The sequence below is a fragment of the Eschrichtius robustus genome, chromosome 4, assembly GCF_028021215.1.
Source record: "Eschrichtius robustus isolate mEscRob2 chromosome 4, mEscRob2.pri, whole genome shotgun sequence".
Classification (NCBI taxonomy): Eukaryota; Metazoa; Chordata; class Mammalia; order Artiodactyla; family Eschrichtiidae; genus Eschrichtius; species Eschrichtius robustus.
The window spans coordinates 48,804,743-48,822,685 of record NC_090827.1 but is presented as its reverse complement, the minus strand read 5'-3'; the positions used below and the strand labels follow the sequence as shown (position 1 = coordinate 48,822,685).

At 38.7% G+C, this 17,943-nt stretch overlaps 1 protein-coding gene and 1 pseudogene across 1 annotated transcript in view; both read left to right on the top strand.

Annotated features, from left to right (window-relative positions):
• CPE (carboxypeptidase E) overlaps positions 1–17,943 on the top strand; it is a 109,246-nt gene that overhangs the window by 62,492 nt on the left and 28,811 nt on the right. The window lies entirely within an intron of this gene.
• Positions 16,760–17,164, top strand: LOC137764431 (ubiquitin-conjugating enzyme E2 K pseudogene; annotated as a pseudogene).

Genomic DNA, 17,943 nt, shown 5'->3' with positions numbered 1-17,943 from the left:
TTAGGTTTGAACATTGGTGCAGCTCTGACTAGCTGTGTTTCCTTGAGCAAGTCACTTAACCTCTCTATGTCTACTTTAAAGGGTTGTTATGGGATTAAATAAAGCATATATGTGAAGCATTCAGAGAAAAAATAAGGCAAGAGGAATTCATTTCCTAGTTAAATTGTTAGAAGTAAATTATTCATCTGTGTTCTCTATTGCTAATTTATCCGCATAGGAAAAACAAAGTATTGTGGCAGAAGTCTGCTGAAGCAATTTTTTATGTCACTTTGAAGATTTACTTCAGTTTTAAACTTATTTCTCATGTGACAGAAAATTCATGCTGCATTTCCTACTCATAAAAAATTCAGAGAGACTAACAATAAAAGGATACTGCTACTAATAAGGAGAATATAAATCTGCAGTTGCTAGAACTTTCCAGAAGATTGGGGCAGCCATCTGGTTAGAAAAGGGGAGCAGATTTCTTAAATTGAGAGAATGTCAGTGTTCTAGATAAAAGAATGTTGAGGTGATGGGGAACTGATGGAGTTATGAGTGAGCTAAACCATTCCCAAGATCAGCTCATTAACCCGATGAACGAACAGAATGCAATTTGATTGTTTGAAGATTTACTTCTCTGCTTTCTAGAAATTTTTAGATTTGAATACCTTAGCTCAAAGACTATCATTTGCATAATATAATTATGCTGTTATGTAGCTTCACATAGGACTTCCACATCAGCCTTTCTTGCTTTGTTTAGTTTTTCCTACTAAAAACACTGTGTGTATATGTGTGTTTTCTGTTTTTATTTTCTGTGTATCCTCTCCCAAGTTTTCAACATGCTTCTCATGCTGTGATGTCTTTAACCAGAAAGGCTCCTAGTGTTTTTGTCAGTGCTGAATCACTGGGCAGCAGGAAGATTGGTGGTTTTAGAGTTAATCTTCACCATCACAGAAAAGAACTTTGTCTCTACTTATTCAGAAGTCAGATCAGCTAAGCCCTTCTAATAACATACATGTTGGCAAATGGAAGTATTACCAAGGTATTCATTTGCAGCAGAAACGAACAAAGCATAAGTTTCAGAATTCCCCCAGCTACTGCCATACCCCTTCCCAAGCTGTGGCTTCTGGAGCAGTGGTATGACTTTCAGGGTTTTGGGAAATGTCACTGATTTTATGATTCATGTAAATACCATGGGAATGAACAAGAGTAAATTTTTATAATAATTTATATACTTTAAGCCTTATCCACTTTACAGGATATCCTCTTCATACCCTCCCGTTTGAGCTCCTTTATAGTGTCACTATGACCTATAGTCCTTAGTAAATATAAGCATCAGTGCTGGGGGAATTCCAAGGAGTGTGCAAGAAAGTACGGCCACTTCTGTCTCTGTATCTCCAATGGGGAAATGCTTGCCTTGAGGGGCTTTCCTCAGGGACCTGTGAATTCTGTGATAAGCACTGGCTACTGAGTGTCTGACAGCCCTCTCTGAGGTAGGGGCTTCTTGGTTCCCAGTGAGGCTCCCGTGCTCCTTATCACGTGGACAACATTAGCAAACGTCAGTATGAGGTAAATCTTAAAAGTCCAGCCCCTACAATCTAATCTCATCAGTAAAAGAAGAATGTAAAATGCTCTTACCTTAAAGGAACTGCAGCATGTCACTGGATGGAAAATTTCATCAGTACAAAGGAGACAAAGTGAGGGAGATACAGGTGCTGAAACATCTCCTGACCGCAAACTGGGGCCTTTGCACCAGATGCCCAGCATTGCTAGCGTAACCGCCTATCCTGGTTTGCTCAGGATGGACTGGTTTATGACTGTTTCCCTGGAGTAATTAATCATTGAGAACCCTTGTACTCTCAGGAGTCCCAATTTGGTTGGTTATCTGCTGAATGTTGAAGTGTTTTTAATGGCTCAAATGCGTAAGTATTGTTTATCCAGAGAAGTGAAGCAACTTGGAGAAGAGGTGGCTCGTGTATATCCTGAACTCATAGAGAAGGCTGATCAGCAGCACTTGGTGGATCTCAGCTTTCCTGTGACAGAGGACATCACAGTGACTCAGCTCCATTTTGCTAAAGAACGATGCCATCATTTGAATGTCCTGTCAAGGCCTGCCTCTGGAGTAGGCCACTCAGCATGCAGGACACTCACTCGCAAGCCAGCTCCACACGCTCACTAACTCTGTTTTCCAAGTAGCAGTCTAGAACCAATAATAGTAACTTTCAGGGTGGGCATTTTCCATAAGGTCCTGGTTTCAGTTACTCTCAATTATTTAGCACATCATATTTGGGCTTTCTTTACAGATCCTTTTTATTTTCCTTTGACTCCACTCAGAATCTTGGGTTTGACTTTCATCACTAGCTGGAGGGTGTGGGTTATGGTTGAGGACCTATGGATATTTTGACCACACCAAAATGACCTCTGTTGCTTCCATTCTCTTGCTGCTGCCTTAGTAGGTTGTGGATGCAGATGTGTTCAAGGTGACTTTTGTAAATGGTTCTAATCATTGGTCATCTCTGCTGCTAAAAAAAAAGGGAGTAAATTCTTATTATTCAAATAGAATTTCTGGTTTGGCAGAACCTTTTAAAATTTCCCCACTAAGGACAGTTTCTTTCTACAGCAAAACAATGAGTTTTTTATTCCAAAATATAACTGCAGCTTTTGCTTGTTTGTCCACAGTAGTGCTTCTGAGTTTCCTTCCAAAACTCCTCAAACCTTTCTTTTTGTAATGTAAATAAACTCAGCATACAGGGAATTCATACAAAAGTGCCAAATTCGGTTTCCAGATTTTAACAAACAAACAAACAAACAAAAAAGCTGTAAGGAGTTTAGTCCTGTGTTCTTCAATATGGTAGCCACATACAGCTATTTAAATTAAAATTAAGTATAATTAAAAATCCAGTTCTCAGTTGCACTAGCCACATTTTGGGTGCCCTCGTGTTACTATACTGGACAGCACAGATATAGAAGATTGCCACCAGTACAGAAAGTTCTACTGGATGGCGATGTCAAAGAGGAATAGGCAGAGCTTGTATAAACAGTCCTTTTATTCTCTGGTGAAAATATAGTTGATCAACCTGAAGTGTGTCTTCAGTTCTGAGTCTGTGCCAGTGAGTCAGAGCTCTAGGAGACGCCCTTGTGTTAGTTTGAGGAAGAGCAATGAAACCTAAAAGTGGTCCCAGAACTCAGAACCCAAGGTCTAGGAGACTTGAAATTTTATGAACGTTAGGTCTACGTCTGCTTTGTTTTCCATTGTAATTCCAGGGCCTGGCTCATAGCAGACACTCAATAAACACTTCTGTGAGTGAATAAATGAAAGAACTCAGCAAAGACCAATTAAAGGGTCCTTAAGTACAAAGATGTGAGCATCTCTTGGGGTTTGGATCATTTTGAAGGTTCTCTAGGAATTATGAGAAGGAGCAGGTAAGAGTCATTGGAAATGTCTTCCATGTAGAAGTCAGAAAAAAGAATTTAGCAAACAGTTTTCTGAGTGCTTCCTCCTTTTTCCTCTCTTCCTTCTTCTCCCGTCTCTCCTCCCTCCTCTTCGTCATCATCATCATTATCAAATAGTTAACCTTTTGGGGCATTTATTACATACGAGCCATTATGCTAAGTGCTTTTAATAGATTTTCTAATTTAATCCTCCCAGTAACCCTATGAAGTAGTAGTATTTTTATTCCTGCATCCAAGTTGAGGAAACTGAGGTACAGAGGATAAATACCTTGCTCAAAGTCTCCCAGCTGGTAAATGATGGAATACAGATAGAAATCTAGCCTGTCTGCCTCCAGAGCTTGCATTTTTAACCACTTGGAGAGGTACTGCATCTTCTTAAGCTGGCAACCCATTTGGATTTGAAATGTATTAGAAAAAGAAATAACTGTTGATTGAGGTGGAGCTTTGGGGGTGATGATGACCAAGTGGGGAAAACAGGTCACAGGTTAGATGTAGTCCCACTTGTTTATTTATGTTTTGTTGCTTTGGTTTTTTACTAATAATAAAAGTTATTTTAACTTTGTCTACATTTATGGTTCTTTATCCTTTTTTCTAATAGTATGTAAATTTCTTTTATCTTTTTTTCTTTTCAGACTCAACGGAATTTATATTTTATTAATATTTCCTATCTTAGTGGTTAATTTTTGCTTGTAGCTTTGAAAATCCCCTACCTTCTTTTGTTGATTTTGATACTTTCTTTGCATTTGAAAAAATAAAAGAAACAACAAAAAAGTTAACAGTTTTTAAAAAATAGTAGCAATAATAAGTTACATATCGTATTGGAAAAATATTCCTTTCACAGTTATATATCCATGAATAGATTTAACAAGAAAGGCGCAGCTTCTCTGTGAAGAAGGATGTACAGTTTTATTGAGAGGAGTTGAATAAATGGAAACTGAATTCACAGAAAAACTTAAAATCATGAAAATAGTAATTCTTCCAAAATGAATGTGCATTTTTAATGAAATTCCAGCCAGAGTCTTATGTTTTTAAAATGAAGGAAATTATTTCCACTTTTACGTGGAAGAATGAATGTATCATAATTCCAGAGAAAATCTTGGAAAAGGAAAATTATATTGTCTTACCAGCTGTTAAAATATACTTTTAAGATTATCTAATCAAAACAGCATGGTGTAAAGTCCAGAAAGAAATAACTAGTAGTATAGAAAAACATCCAGAAATAGACTAAAGTATATATGGAAATCTAATTTGTGATAAATGTATAATTTAAATTCAGGGGGAAAATGATGTTGGTGTAATTGGCCTCCATCTGGAATGAGATAAAGTTAAACACTACCTCACATCATATACATATATGGAAGTGGAATAAAGATCTAAATGCAAAAATTAAAATGATACAGTAATAGAAGAAAATTTAGGATTACATTTGTTTAATTTTTCTTAAAAGAGAAGAAAAGTCTAGGTGCCATTTAAAAAAAGAGTTGGATAGTTTTTGACTAGCAAAATTAGGAATTTTTATGTGGGAAAATATGTGACAAAAAGTAAAAAAATAAAATTCTAGACTGAGAAAATATTTGCAAGACTGCATGATAAAGTAGAAACTTGTACTTAATGTACTATGAGCTTCTATAAAAAATAAGAGAAACAGAAACGTGATAGAAAATAGGCAAAGCTTGCAATTAAGCAAGATACATATGATGGAATGCAGATGGCCAATACAAATGAATGAAATATAGGAAAAAGGTTCAATTTCTTTAATAAAAGAAATACAAGTTAAAATTAAATTGAAATTATTATTAAAATTAAAAACAGACAATAAGCTCCATTGCTGGCCATGGTCTGGGTAAACAGATACTGTCTTACATTGCTTATGGGCGTGTGAATTGCTATAACCTTTTTGGAAGAAGCTATTGAAATATACGTATCTATCTGTGTAGATAGAACTGTATAAGTTTTTGTTTGTTTTGATTTCATGCAATTTCATGTGCAATTTTTCTGGGTTTTTTTTTTTTTTGGTGTTGTTATTTAATTATGTTCCCAGAAAAGAAATTCTTTCTCTTGTTGGGCTTGGGATACAGTTATTTTTCTTTTTCTGAGCTGTTAAGCAATTAGAAAATCTTTTTAAATGGAAAATTTTGATACACATGATGATTTGTGTCATTAAACTTGAAAACAGACAACTTTGTTTTGTTCACCAAGAAATGTTTCAGTAAGACTGTTTTTGACAAGATATCTCAAACCATCCAAATACAAAATCTTAAATAGCTTTAAAAGAATTGTGAATAAAAACAATGATAGCAAAAACAATAATAAGGTTCAATATAAAACTTTTTGTTGACATTTTGGGATTCTAGATATGGTTTATTTGTGATCACATGAAATTAAAGATGATTAGTTAATATTTAGGACATTATTTCTTCATTGTCTTTATTTCTTCATTGAAGCCAGGTGGCTTATATTTTATTTAGCAGAACATTTCAATATTATTTTTACTTTTGAATGCTTGTAGAACATTTATTTAAATTAACATTAAAGAATCCCTAAGGGAAGGAAAAATTAAAATACTAATATCGATACAAACTAATATAAAATATTATAAGATCAGAAATCTCTAGTCTTTTGGGGGCCATGTGTATCTGTTTAGTTGTCTACTTGACCTCGTATGAGATTTTGTCCCTTATTTTACTAACCTCTTCTCTTCATTGCAAAAAAACCCCCACAAATTCTCTATAGGTTTTATCTTAGTCTTTGAAGAAATAAAAAGGGTAGCAGAAAATGGGTGAGATGGAGTGGGAGGTAAAATCAATAGTTTCAATCAGTGAAAATCTTGAAAGTACTTTAGTGAGAGAACTATAAACAAAATAAAAATATGATAGTACATAATCCTATACAACTCTGATAACTCAATTTATTCATAACTATAATAAAAATGTAACCCTGTGTATAATTATTTAATGTATATTTAAAGTGTAAACATTGATATTAAAATTGAGAAGAGCAGTGTACTTTCCTATGATCTGAATAGTTCCGGAGCATTATAGGGTTATTTCAGTAAGCCCTGTAATAGTCTACCATCTTCCTGCATCTAACATTGGGTTCAGTGTACACCAGCAGATACTTTTTTGGTCATGCAGTTTAGCATTTATTGTGAATCTTAGACCTAAGGCCATGTCATGGCCTCCAGAATTATGCTGTGTCCCTTTGGGGAGGTAGGCACTCAGGTTGGTTGGAGTAACCCAACAATAAGAAGAAGCACTCAAGTTTCTAAAGGGTTTTTTTGTTATTTAAAAGTCAGTCTCCCTTGCTCTTTCGCTCTCCTACTCTTGATTTTAGAGGTTTCAAATAGTCTTTCTACACTGAAAGAGTGGTCCATAGACCAGCAGCAGTATCCCTGAGGAGATTATTAGAGCTTCAGGCTCTCAGGCCCCACTGCAGACCTACTGAATCGGAATCTGCATTTTAACAGGATCTCCAGGTGATTCACATGCACATCCAAGCTCGAGGAGCCTGCCATACGGGATAGGTTGACACTAGGCTGAAATTATTATCTACACTCCTGGAAGGACTGGTTAGTTTTCCAAACCCACTTACATTCCATAGCTCTTTGAAAGATCCCAACGCACCTCATATTCCTGTTGGAAGCTTCTAGCTTCTATATGCCTTGAGTAGAGAAGATTGTTCATATTATCATAACAGCGTGGGTCATGGGCAGTATTATTTCCATTTATTGGTTACCTACTATTTGTTGGGCATGGTGCAGAATGCCTTGTCTATATTTTCTCATTTAATCCTCAACAACTCGACAAAAGAGGTTTTAGTAAGCCAATTTATAGAAAAGAATACTCGGGTTCAGGGAAGAGGTTGCTTGCAGAAGTTTAGATATGTTAGAGCTGAAATTCAAACCCAAGTTTGTCTCATCAAAGTCCATGCTCCGCACCTCCCCAACTTTTTAAAACAGTGCCAAGTTGCTGCTGTGCTGCTGTGTTGCATTTGCAGGAAGGAAGTGCATGCAATAGTCTCCTATTTGTCTGGAACAGAAAAGAAGCCTGTGTAAGAGATTGATATTTATGGTGGCTATGATTTCCCCTCTTTCTTGACACATAAATGTTTAGTATAATATTCCTTAAGTTTGTAAGATCTTCGCATAATTTTGTGGATTTTTTTTCCTTGCAAATGTGAGGGAAGAGAATTCATAGTTTTGTTTAAATCAAATTCTCAAAAAAAGTCCACGACCCTCAAATTGTTAAGAACGATCACCCTACTCAGGCTGTATCCTGATGGAATTGGCTGTTGGAATTCCCACCTGTCTGCTGGCATTATCGACCTCCTCTCTACCTTTAGACCTTCCCTGCACCTGCCTCCTTAACCACTCCTTCTCAATCCTGGAAGGGCATCAGAATCACCTCTAGATCCTTTAAAAAATACATGTGTTCAGGCCCCTTCTCAGACCTTTTGAAGTATGATCTTTGGTAACGGAGCTCAGAAATCTGTATGTATAGGAAGTCCACAAATGATTCTGACCTACAGAGCTGTTAAGTCAGCACACTTTTCTTTAAAATCTTTGAAAAAAGAGGATACTTCATGCATGCCCTGGTATGGAGTAATCTCCTGGAGGGAGACCTGGGGTAGACTCAGCCCTCCCACAGGTGAGTCATCACCAGCTAGGTACTGAGGCAGCACAGAGACCAGACTCCATTTGGCCCTTTACTCATCTTTGAAGATTCTGCTGTGTTGCCCACTGCTGCTGAGACTGGTATATGTTTAGCACTGCAAGTCTTTAGTTATGATATTGCAAAAAATAACATCTTGAAGATGTTTTGACAAATAAATTTGACTTTTGAGTTATTCCTGAGAGAGTTAAAAAGAAAGTTCCAAGGAGTTTCTGGGGAGAGATTGTTCAACTAAGCTTTTACATTGCTGATTTTGCTTTAGGTAGTTACTTGTGCTACTACTTTATCTGCTTATTAGCAAATTGAAGTTTTTCTTCTTCATTCATCCTTGTCTGCTAGAAATGCTTGTCATTTTCCACCCGTACAGGTTCTGATGACTTCACTTTACTCATCCTCTCAAATATTCATCTTTGAACTAAGATGAGCTCTTTATTCATGGGCATAAAGAGAGATGATTGGTAGAAATGGACTCGTGTTTTTCCATTACATTTCGTAATCATGTCTTAGTTCACTATGATGATCCACCATTTTCTCTGTTTCAGAGAACTATCAAAATTGTCAACTATCATGTATTGAGGGCTATGATTTGTATAGGACAAGTTTAGAAGCTTAAATACCAATAGTTTGTCAAAGGTCCTGTTTCAGTGGAATCATAGGATGTTTTAAGAGACCATCCAGTCCAACCTCTATACCGTATCTCTGAGATAGCTTTGTGCCTTCCAGGGGAATTAATGACTTCATTGCAGCCATTCTGTCTTCCAAGAGCTCTAGCTGAAAGAAGGTTTGTTCTTCAGCTGTATTAAATGCTCTCTCTCTCTGAACTTTCTAGTTTCAATTCTAGTTTTGTCCTTGGACTTTTGCAGAATCAATCAAATCCTTCCCCACATAACAACCTTAGGAAACTTAAACTTCAACCTTCAGAAACTTGACGCTGCTCCTAAATTTCTCTTCTCAAGCTACAAAATGAGTTCCTCATAAGCATTGTTTTCCAGAATAAACATACCAGTCACAACCAAATACATTAGTGAGAGAGTTGGCAAAGACCTGAATCATAATCACTTGTCTGAAACTGGGTCCTTTCCTGTTTCCTTTCCTCTCTTCTGGTGCCAGTTCATTTAATTCTGTTCTGTTCCTGGCCTCTTAGATAAATTTAACTTTACATTTTATTTTATTTGATAAGAATACTGGTGAAAGCAGAATCTTCTAAGAGAGTTATCTAAAATAACTAGAAATTAATATTTCTGAAGGATGCTTTAAGGTCCAAAAGCCACCTTTGGTAAATGAGTGCACAAAGGCATCCTGCCAAGCATTTGGGGAGATCCATAACTGTTGCAGTGCTTTAAAGCAATTCTGTGATTAGTATTACAGAAAGATAATCTATCATGAAACTACATCATTAAAATAATCTCTGCCTTATCTCATTTCTGTATTAAAAGTTCTCTGTGTTCACTTCAAGATGCTCTTAAATCAAAGATTTTTCTGAATCTAAAGGCTTTTGTAGGCAGTCTCTCCTCAGTAATTATAAAGAGTTTCATGTTACTAATTTTAATTTTAAAAACTTTTTAAAATTTATTTTATTTATTATTTTTGGCTGCATTGGGTCTTCGTTGCTGCGCGCGGGCCTTCTCTAGTTGCGGCGAGCGGGGGCTACTCTTTGTTGTGGTGCGCGGGCTTCTCATTGCAGTGGCTTGTCTTGTTGCGGAGCACGGGCTCTAGGTGCGTGGGCTGCAGTAGTTGTGGCACATAGGCTCAGCAGTTGTGGTTTGCGGGCTCAGTAGTTGTGGCTCAGGGGCTCTAGAGCGCAGGCTCAGTAGTTGTGGCGCACGGGCTTAGTTGCTCCGCGGCATGTGGGATCTTCCCGGACCAGGGCTCAAACCCGTGTCCCCTGAATTTAACACAACTGTGCCACGAGGGAAGCCCCATGTTACTAATTTTAAATAACTGATTTCTGTGAGTGGGCACAGAAATTATATTGCCTTTTCCACTGTAAAGATAGCCTCATAGGTCAAGACTGTAGGAAGAACAGAGGAACTTTGAAAATGTGAAACTGCTGATAAATATTTTAGAAAAACTATTGACTAGGTTAAATTTTTTTCATTGATTTATTATGGGCAGATTTAGAGCAAAGGGTGATATAATCCAGTGCATTAGTCCCTTCTGGGATAATTAACTCAACCAAAAAAATTTCCCACTTCTCTCTGTCTTTCCTTCCTCCTGGAATGAATGGATGATGGTGCAGTGCTTTGGAAAACAGCTCTATCTCAATATAAGAAAAAACCCAAACAAACCTCTTTTAATTCTTCCTGTATAAAATTAAACATAAAGAAAGACAGTAGAGTAGAAGCTAACCTGATTATATTTCTTATCATGTGTTTGAAAAGTCTTCAAATTTCCTAGACTTCAGATTCCCCTTCTGGAGAACTTATGAGGAAACTGGGAGCCATACATCCCAAATAACTGCTGTCCAGTGGTGTGCTGGCGTAGGCTTGTACTGGCTTAGGAGACCTATTTTTACTATTCAGTAAATTTGTGAGCTAATTGACCTCACATAGATAGCTTCAAATTGGCCATGGTGGGAGTATTTACACCATGGAAATTGGCATATGCTACAGATCAGAGCTGGTTGTTAAACATTTACCAGCTTCTCATTGTATCTGGCATACTCATGTGAAAACAAACATTTTAATTAAAAAAAATTGAGCGTATTCTTTAATATTAGAACTCTTACATTGTTTTATGGACTTGTATGGCTAGAAATATCTTCTGGTCTTTTGTTTAGCCTCTTTCTTCAAGTAGAATATTACTAGAAACATTCTGGATGTCATATGTAAGAAAACTTTAAAATTATGTGTAATGGCTAATACTTCATATTTTCAAAAACAATTCTGTAATGCATCTCTACAGAATAATTCTGTAATGTATTCTATTTTGACTGCCCATTAAAAATCAGGTTTCCCTTTCAAGATGTCATTTAATTTAATTATTTAAAAATATTACTCTGAAGGAGGGAGTGAGGGGAGATAATATAATCTTCTAATTCTGTAATTTCTTCTGCAACTGTTTTTTATCCTTTTGCCTTTCCTTGGTTTCTCTTTCTCCCTTCCTTCTTTATTTGCTCCTCATCTCTTCTGTAGAAGAGGAATTATTTTTTATAAGCATACCCATCCTCTTCCATTGTTTCTTTGGACCCTGAAGATTTGCATTTTTTTGAGGAATTTGCTTAGCATTTTAGGTTGCTAAGATGTGCTAAAACAGGAGCCAATTTATGACATATTTGTCCACGAGTCCTAGGAAACTTGCAGGGTTCATTCTGCAAGAATGATTTACAGGCTATAATATGTTAGAATGTCAAACAAGTGGAAACCATTACCAGCACTAATGTCTTAATCCCAGTTTCACAACTGAGGGAGGAAGGTCATCGATTAAAAGGTCCATCTGTTCCAAAGGTGTGTCTGACTTGCTTGCCCAGTGTTTTGTGAATCAAGTCAGTTCAGTGATTGTGCTGCTTGTGTAACTGCTTATCAGTTTCTCAAAATCATTGGTTATGAGCGCATTTTACCATGATATCTTTGAGAAATGGGGTTTTGTTTTTGGATGCTATAGTTGTTCAGCAATGTGTTTAGTATATTACTTGTGCCTGGAACATATATTTTGAAATTGTCCCTAGCTCTAAGAATTATGTAATCAGTGAGTTAAGTATATACACTTCGAATGAGTTAGTGAACTTATATTTTGGCAATAATTTGATGTTGGAGGATTCATCTCAGTGTGAGTTTCATCTCTATTTACAGGATGAAAGAAGAAGGGTTCTGTTACTATGATCAAGTTCTTTCTTAAAATACCCTTAATCTACTTATATTTTCTAAATAATGACGCTACACCTCTTAGATAGAACTTCACAATTTACCACCCACTTTCACATTTATCTCATTTTCCATTAGATATTTTCCCTCTGCAGTTTTCTTCCCATATAAGGTCATTGAATAATTGACTCTGAGATTTGAAAGGGACCTTAAATTTATCTGATCAATTACTCTACCCAATAGTCAGCCTGTCTGTTAGCTATTTCGAGGAGGAGAAAATATTAGAGAGACTAATTGGGTCAAATAAGGAGGTGAAAGTAAATTTTGCTTTTTGTGGGAAAGGCAGACAGTATTTTTTTACTTTTGCCCCTTTATTTGATCATTTTTTTCAGGATCAGCCTATTGAGTATGGATTCTGCTTCAGAGTCTCTCTGGTCACCTTGAGACCATTAATTCTCCCATTTGGGGGCTTTGCCAGTCTGCTGTCAGCTGCAGACTTGCCTCAAATGCTGAGCCTAAGGGTGTGGGGTTCTGGGGTGTAAAATACTTATGTTTTATTTTTAAAGCAATAGAAATTCCTTTCCTTCCTTCCTCCCTCCCTCCCTCCCTCCCTCCCTCCCTCCCTCCCTCCCTCCCTTCCTTCCTTCCTTCCTTCCTCCCTCCCTTCTTCCCCCTCCCCATCTCCCTCCTTACTGATTTAATTATTTCAAATCACATCAATATACAACTGGGGCAAATTAAGAGTTACAACAAGTATGGAATTTAAAATTATTTGCTTGCTCCAGGTGGGGATTTATTATTTCTGACTTCAATAAAAGTTTGGATCTTATGTTAAAAAAATCTTATAAGTTATCCTTATCTTGTTCTGATGAAAATACAGATCCACTCAGGTACATTAATTGTTCTACGACACAGATGAGAAAGATAGAAACGCAGCCCAGCCAGGCTGCATGTGGTTTGTGAGTTGATTGTCTTTTAATGCTAGCTTGATTGATGACTATGTGCCATGTGAAGTGACTGGAAAACTGATAGTTACACAAAACTGGAAAAATTGGTGCAACAGGGAAACTGTACTTCCTGAGCCAATGTGATGCAGGCTGTGCAAGTGTGATTCCTCAGGAACAGGATAACTACTTCGTAAAAAGATAGTGAAGAAAGTAAGATGAAGGTAAAAACAACTGTCCCCCAGTGTACTGGGAAGAGTGCCTGCTGCCTTTTCCTCCCGTTGCCAGGAGAGAGATGAGCCAGTGCCAGGGTACACATGCGTCACCAGTTATAAACACAAGGAATGACCTCTCGGTTAAACCTGGCATCTGGTCCACACAGACACTATAAACTGGAATGCATATGTCATCCTGTTGTAAACTCTATCTTTATAGCCACAGAAAAGAAAATTAAGTGCTCAGGAAAAGCTGTCACCCCTTTGTTAAACAAATTGAAAGTAAATTGACACCGAGAGGCTTATTCCAAAATCTTCCATTTTATCTCTATTTCTGGATTAAAGATTATGAAGGCAAAGTCTTGTCAGAACCCTTTGTTTAGACCTTACAACAAAAACAGCCTTAGGGAACTGCTTGCCTGGAGAGCTTTATGGTTCTCTGTGACCATGGAGATTAATCTTTTTGGGAAATCAGCTATCCACAGCACTGCTGCCTTCCTCCCCGAAGAAGAATTTCCATTCCTGTCTGAGAATACGGGATGGGGCAACAAGCATTGAGGACTCGGGGCGCAGCCTCCCTGACACTGCCTCAGGCCCCCTTCAGTTATTCAGTTATTTCCTTCACTGTTCCAGAAAGGAACATCTCAAGGGTAAGCTCTACTCTCAGCCATGCTGCTGGGAGCATGGGATTTAGAAAAAGACCATTCCTCTATTCATTTAGTCATGAATTTATTTAACTGACATATCTGTGCTCTCACTGTGTCTCAGACTCTATGCCAGGCACGGGTGATGCACGCGTGAGCTGACATAGACACCATCCCACTACGTACAGTGTGGAATGGGGATTAAACACATAATCACACTGACTAATGTACATTTTCCAACTGAGGTATTAAAAATAACAAAGGAACTGAACTTGGATGAAAGATACTCTAAGGAAACCAGAGTTATCCATGATCAGAGGGATGAGAGGGCAAAATGTATGTGAGGAGCAGACAGCATCACAGAAGAGCCCTGTGCTGAAGGAGGTGTGGCTGGAAGACGGGAGAGGAGATGGTGCCTCAGGAGATGAGAGGTCCTCAGGCCAGGCCCCTTGGGGGTTAGAGATCCTATTGTTCTTGTGAAAGTAAGGTTCTTCTCTCCTCGCAGAAAGAATTCAGAAAGGAGACAGGGAGGCTAAGAAAGTAAAGTGAGAATTTATTTAAGCAAGAATACGCTCTCAGAGGGAGAGTGGGCAGACAGGTGAGGAGCAGCCCTGGGTTTCTTTGGCAAGCCGGTTATGAGGGCCATCCAAATGAAGGGGTGGGATTTCACTGGGGAAGGACAGGTTTGGGGGTCGTATTCCCTGATTTTCATCCCAGCTCCACCTTCCCGAGGGGAGGAGGGATTTCTGTCCTTATTTAGCTTTGATTGAAAGTGTCTTAGCTTTGGTGCATGATGGGAATTTCTTATCTGCAAGGCTAATTTTATTGTAAGGAGAGCATAATGAGCAACAGGTTACATGCAGACACTGGAGATTCCTGCCTTTTCCCACCTTTCTTTATCTGTCTCCAGGACACTTATCACCCCAAAATGTGTGGTTTCCTTTCAGTCTGGAAGTTCCTGCTTTTCTTTATCTGCCCGTGAACCCCCACTGTTTACAAGAGGCGTGGTTTCCTGCCACCTGGCCCCTGCCCCCCTTTCTCTGCTCACACCTAGCTACCTGCCTGCTCTAACACTATAGAGAACTTTGGTGTTTATGGTGAAGGCCGGTGGGAAGTTAGCTGATGGATTTTCAGGTAGAGGGAACTGGATGAGGACTGTATTTTGAAAAGATAGCTCTGGCTTTGGGAGGAAAAAGGGCCAGAGAGAGGCCAGAGAGGTGGTGGTAACATTTCATTTTGGAGCCTTGAAGCTGGTTGGTTTTGGATCCAAAATTCCTGCATGGTTGCCTCCCTCCTAAACACTGTTCGCATGTCAGTGCCCTCCTCCAGACCCTGCGTTCCTTGAGTTCAGGAATGCTGCCTTACTTGCTTTGGGGGTCCCTGTAGTGTCTGACACTGGGCTTTGCATACATTCAGCAAAGGCTGTATTTAAACTGTGCCTCTTCCCCAACTCACAAGACATGTCAGTCGCCTTAAAAGATCACAGCCCTTCTGTATTCTGGTGACAGTATTATCTAGCGATCTAATTTATTCCTGAAGACAGAGGAAGTGTATAAAAATATACTTTCCTTTTCTTTTGCTAACTCATATATGCCTTGCACTTTATTTCCATACGTTAATATCTTCTATGAAATGACCTTTAGAGTCTATCTTTATGTCAACCTAAAGCATTGCTAGTGTCATTACTACCTCCTTACAAATATAATAGACATATTGGGGAGATTGGTTCCTGAGACTTCCTACAGAGCAGGAAGCAAAACCACATTGGACATTTTCTGACTCTGGAAACATAAATAAATAAAGCAGTGATATGGAGTGGTGCGGCCTGTGGCAGACTGGAAAAAGCACGCTCAATCCCAAGCATTCAAATTCAAACACAAGATAGGCTCTGATAGCCAAACAAAACACTGGGATGCTAAGCTTAGCTAAGTGACTATGAGTTTGCCATTTCTCCTTCAAGTGATTAAAGAATTTTAGTTTTTTAATCCAGAGGAATAATGGAAAATTTCAATGTGCTCACGTACTCATTATGAGTTGTGGGCCAAGCTCTTTTGAGTGACCAAAGCTCCAAAGTTGTGTTGGGGTAAAGCGGCAGGACCAGAAAGCCTCCAACACTGCAATCTTCTCTAATAACTTTGGGAGGCAGGCTTCTGAGAACCCCCTGGCTTCCTGGTCTCTTGTTTTCTTCCGTAGTGGACTGGTGCAGTTTCCCCTGTGCCTCAATCCCACTAACACACACACTGAGGGGGTGAGTTTGACAGAAAAGAGGAAGATTATTATGACTTGAAATCAGAAGCAAAGAAAACATCTCTTCCCACATGCATACCTTCGGCGCGTGTCCCTGGAGGTGGTTTAAGTGAGGCTTTCTTTCCCTCCAAGTGAAAAATGAGGGACATATAAATACAGCCCTGACCCTGCTCCCACCTGATGCTTAGATTAAGATTAGCTTCAGCTCAGGCCGAGAGGTCACACAGGACATGGTTTCTGCAGCTGGCGGTCACTCAAATCACACACCCAGGAATCTCATGCAAAGAATATTTAGATAACATATTTCTAAGAGAAGGATCATTCCAACTTCTTTCTTTTAACCAGGGGTGAGCAGTCCTAGTGATTTTGTAAATGGGAGGATCTTGTTCACTGCAGAAATTGGTCCTGTTGGATGGATGAAGCAGAAAGGAGCAGAACAATAGGATTAATTAAGATTATTTTGGATTTTGGTGGCCGGGCGCAGAGGTGATTCCACACTCAGGAGAGCGCGGCGGCAGGGGTGGTATTGGCAGCGTTCGTGTGCTCGGGTGTGAATCGCCGAGGGAGGAGGCGGTGGAGGAAGAGGTGGCGGGGGTCGTAGCGGTGGCGGAGGAGGCGGGTACGAATCAGCTGCGGGCGGAGACATGGTCAACATCGCGGTGCAAAAATCAAATTAAAGTAGATCTTGTAGATGAGAATTTTACAGAATTAAGAGGAGAAATAGGACCTCCAGACACACCATATGAAGGAGAAAGATATCAACTAGAGATTAAAATACCAGCAACATATCCATTTAATCCCCCTAAGGGCAGGTTTATCACTAAAATATGGCATCCTAATATTAGTTCCGTCACAGGGGCTATTTGTTTGGATATCCTGAAAGATCAATGGGCAGCAGCAATGACTCTCCGCACGGTATTATTGTCATTGCAAGCACTACTGGCAGCTGCAGAGCCAGATGATCCACAAGATGCAGTAGTAGCAAATCAGTACAAACAAAATCCCGAAATGTTCAAACAGACAGCTCGACTTCGGGCACATGTGCATGCTGGAGCACCAGTTTCTAGTCCAGAATACACCAAAAAAATAGAAAACCAATGTGCTATGGGCTTTGATAGGAATGCAGTAATAGTGGCCTTGTCTTCAAAATCTTGGGATGTAGAGACTGCAACAGAATTGCTTCTGAGCAATTCTCAGAATTGCTTCTGAGACATAGAGCTGCTGATATAGTCAAGCTTGCCCCTGCTTGAGGAGCCATCAACATCTGCTATTTTTAGGATTCTGCGTAGATTTCTTCTAAACTGGCATTCTTGCCTACTGATGTTATCTAGGCACCACTGGAGACTGAAAAAAATCTCTGCTCTGTAAATAAAGCTAACTACACGTCTCTGTAAATTAAAAAAAAAAAGATTATTTTGCTGCCATGCTCTGCAATTTTATTACTCCTCCTAAAATGCAATGGAATAGGCAGCATGATTTATGTTTGAATTCTGGGGCCTTGAGCAAAATTTATCCTCTTTGGCTGCATTTCTACAATAATGATAATAAAACTGTCTTTGTATTTTAGTGGGCTGTTATAAAGAGAAAACTAGATTATGTATGGTAAAGCACCTTACAATGACAAGACAATGTGATGTAATAATAATAATATTAAAAAAATAATAGCAAACACATAGCACTTGTTTTTTTGCCAGGCACTGTTCTAAGCACTGACACGCATTATTTAACTTTGTAATAACCTTATGAGGTAGAATCTAGGATCTCATTTATAAATGGGGAAACAGAGCCGCAGAGAGCTGAAGTAACTTCTTGAGGCCAGCCAGTAAGAATTGGTGCCAGGATTTGAAACCACCCAGTCTGGCTCTAGAAGTTAATGCTTTTAGTCACTATGGTTTAAAAAAGAATTTTAAAAAAAGTAGATTTTTAACTAAATCAGAAGACCAGCATTTGAATCCTGGGTTCATTGGCTGTGTAACTGAAGTCAGGCC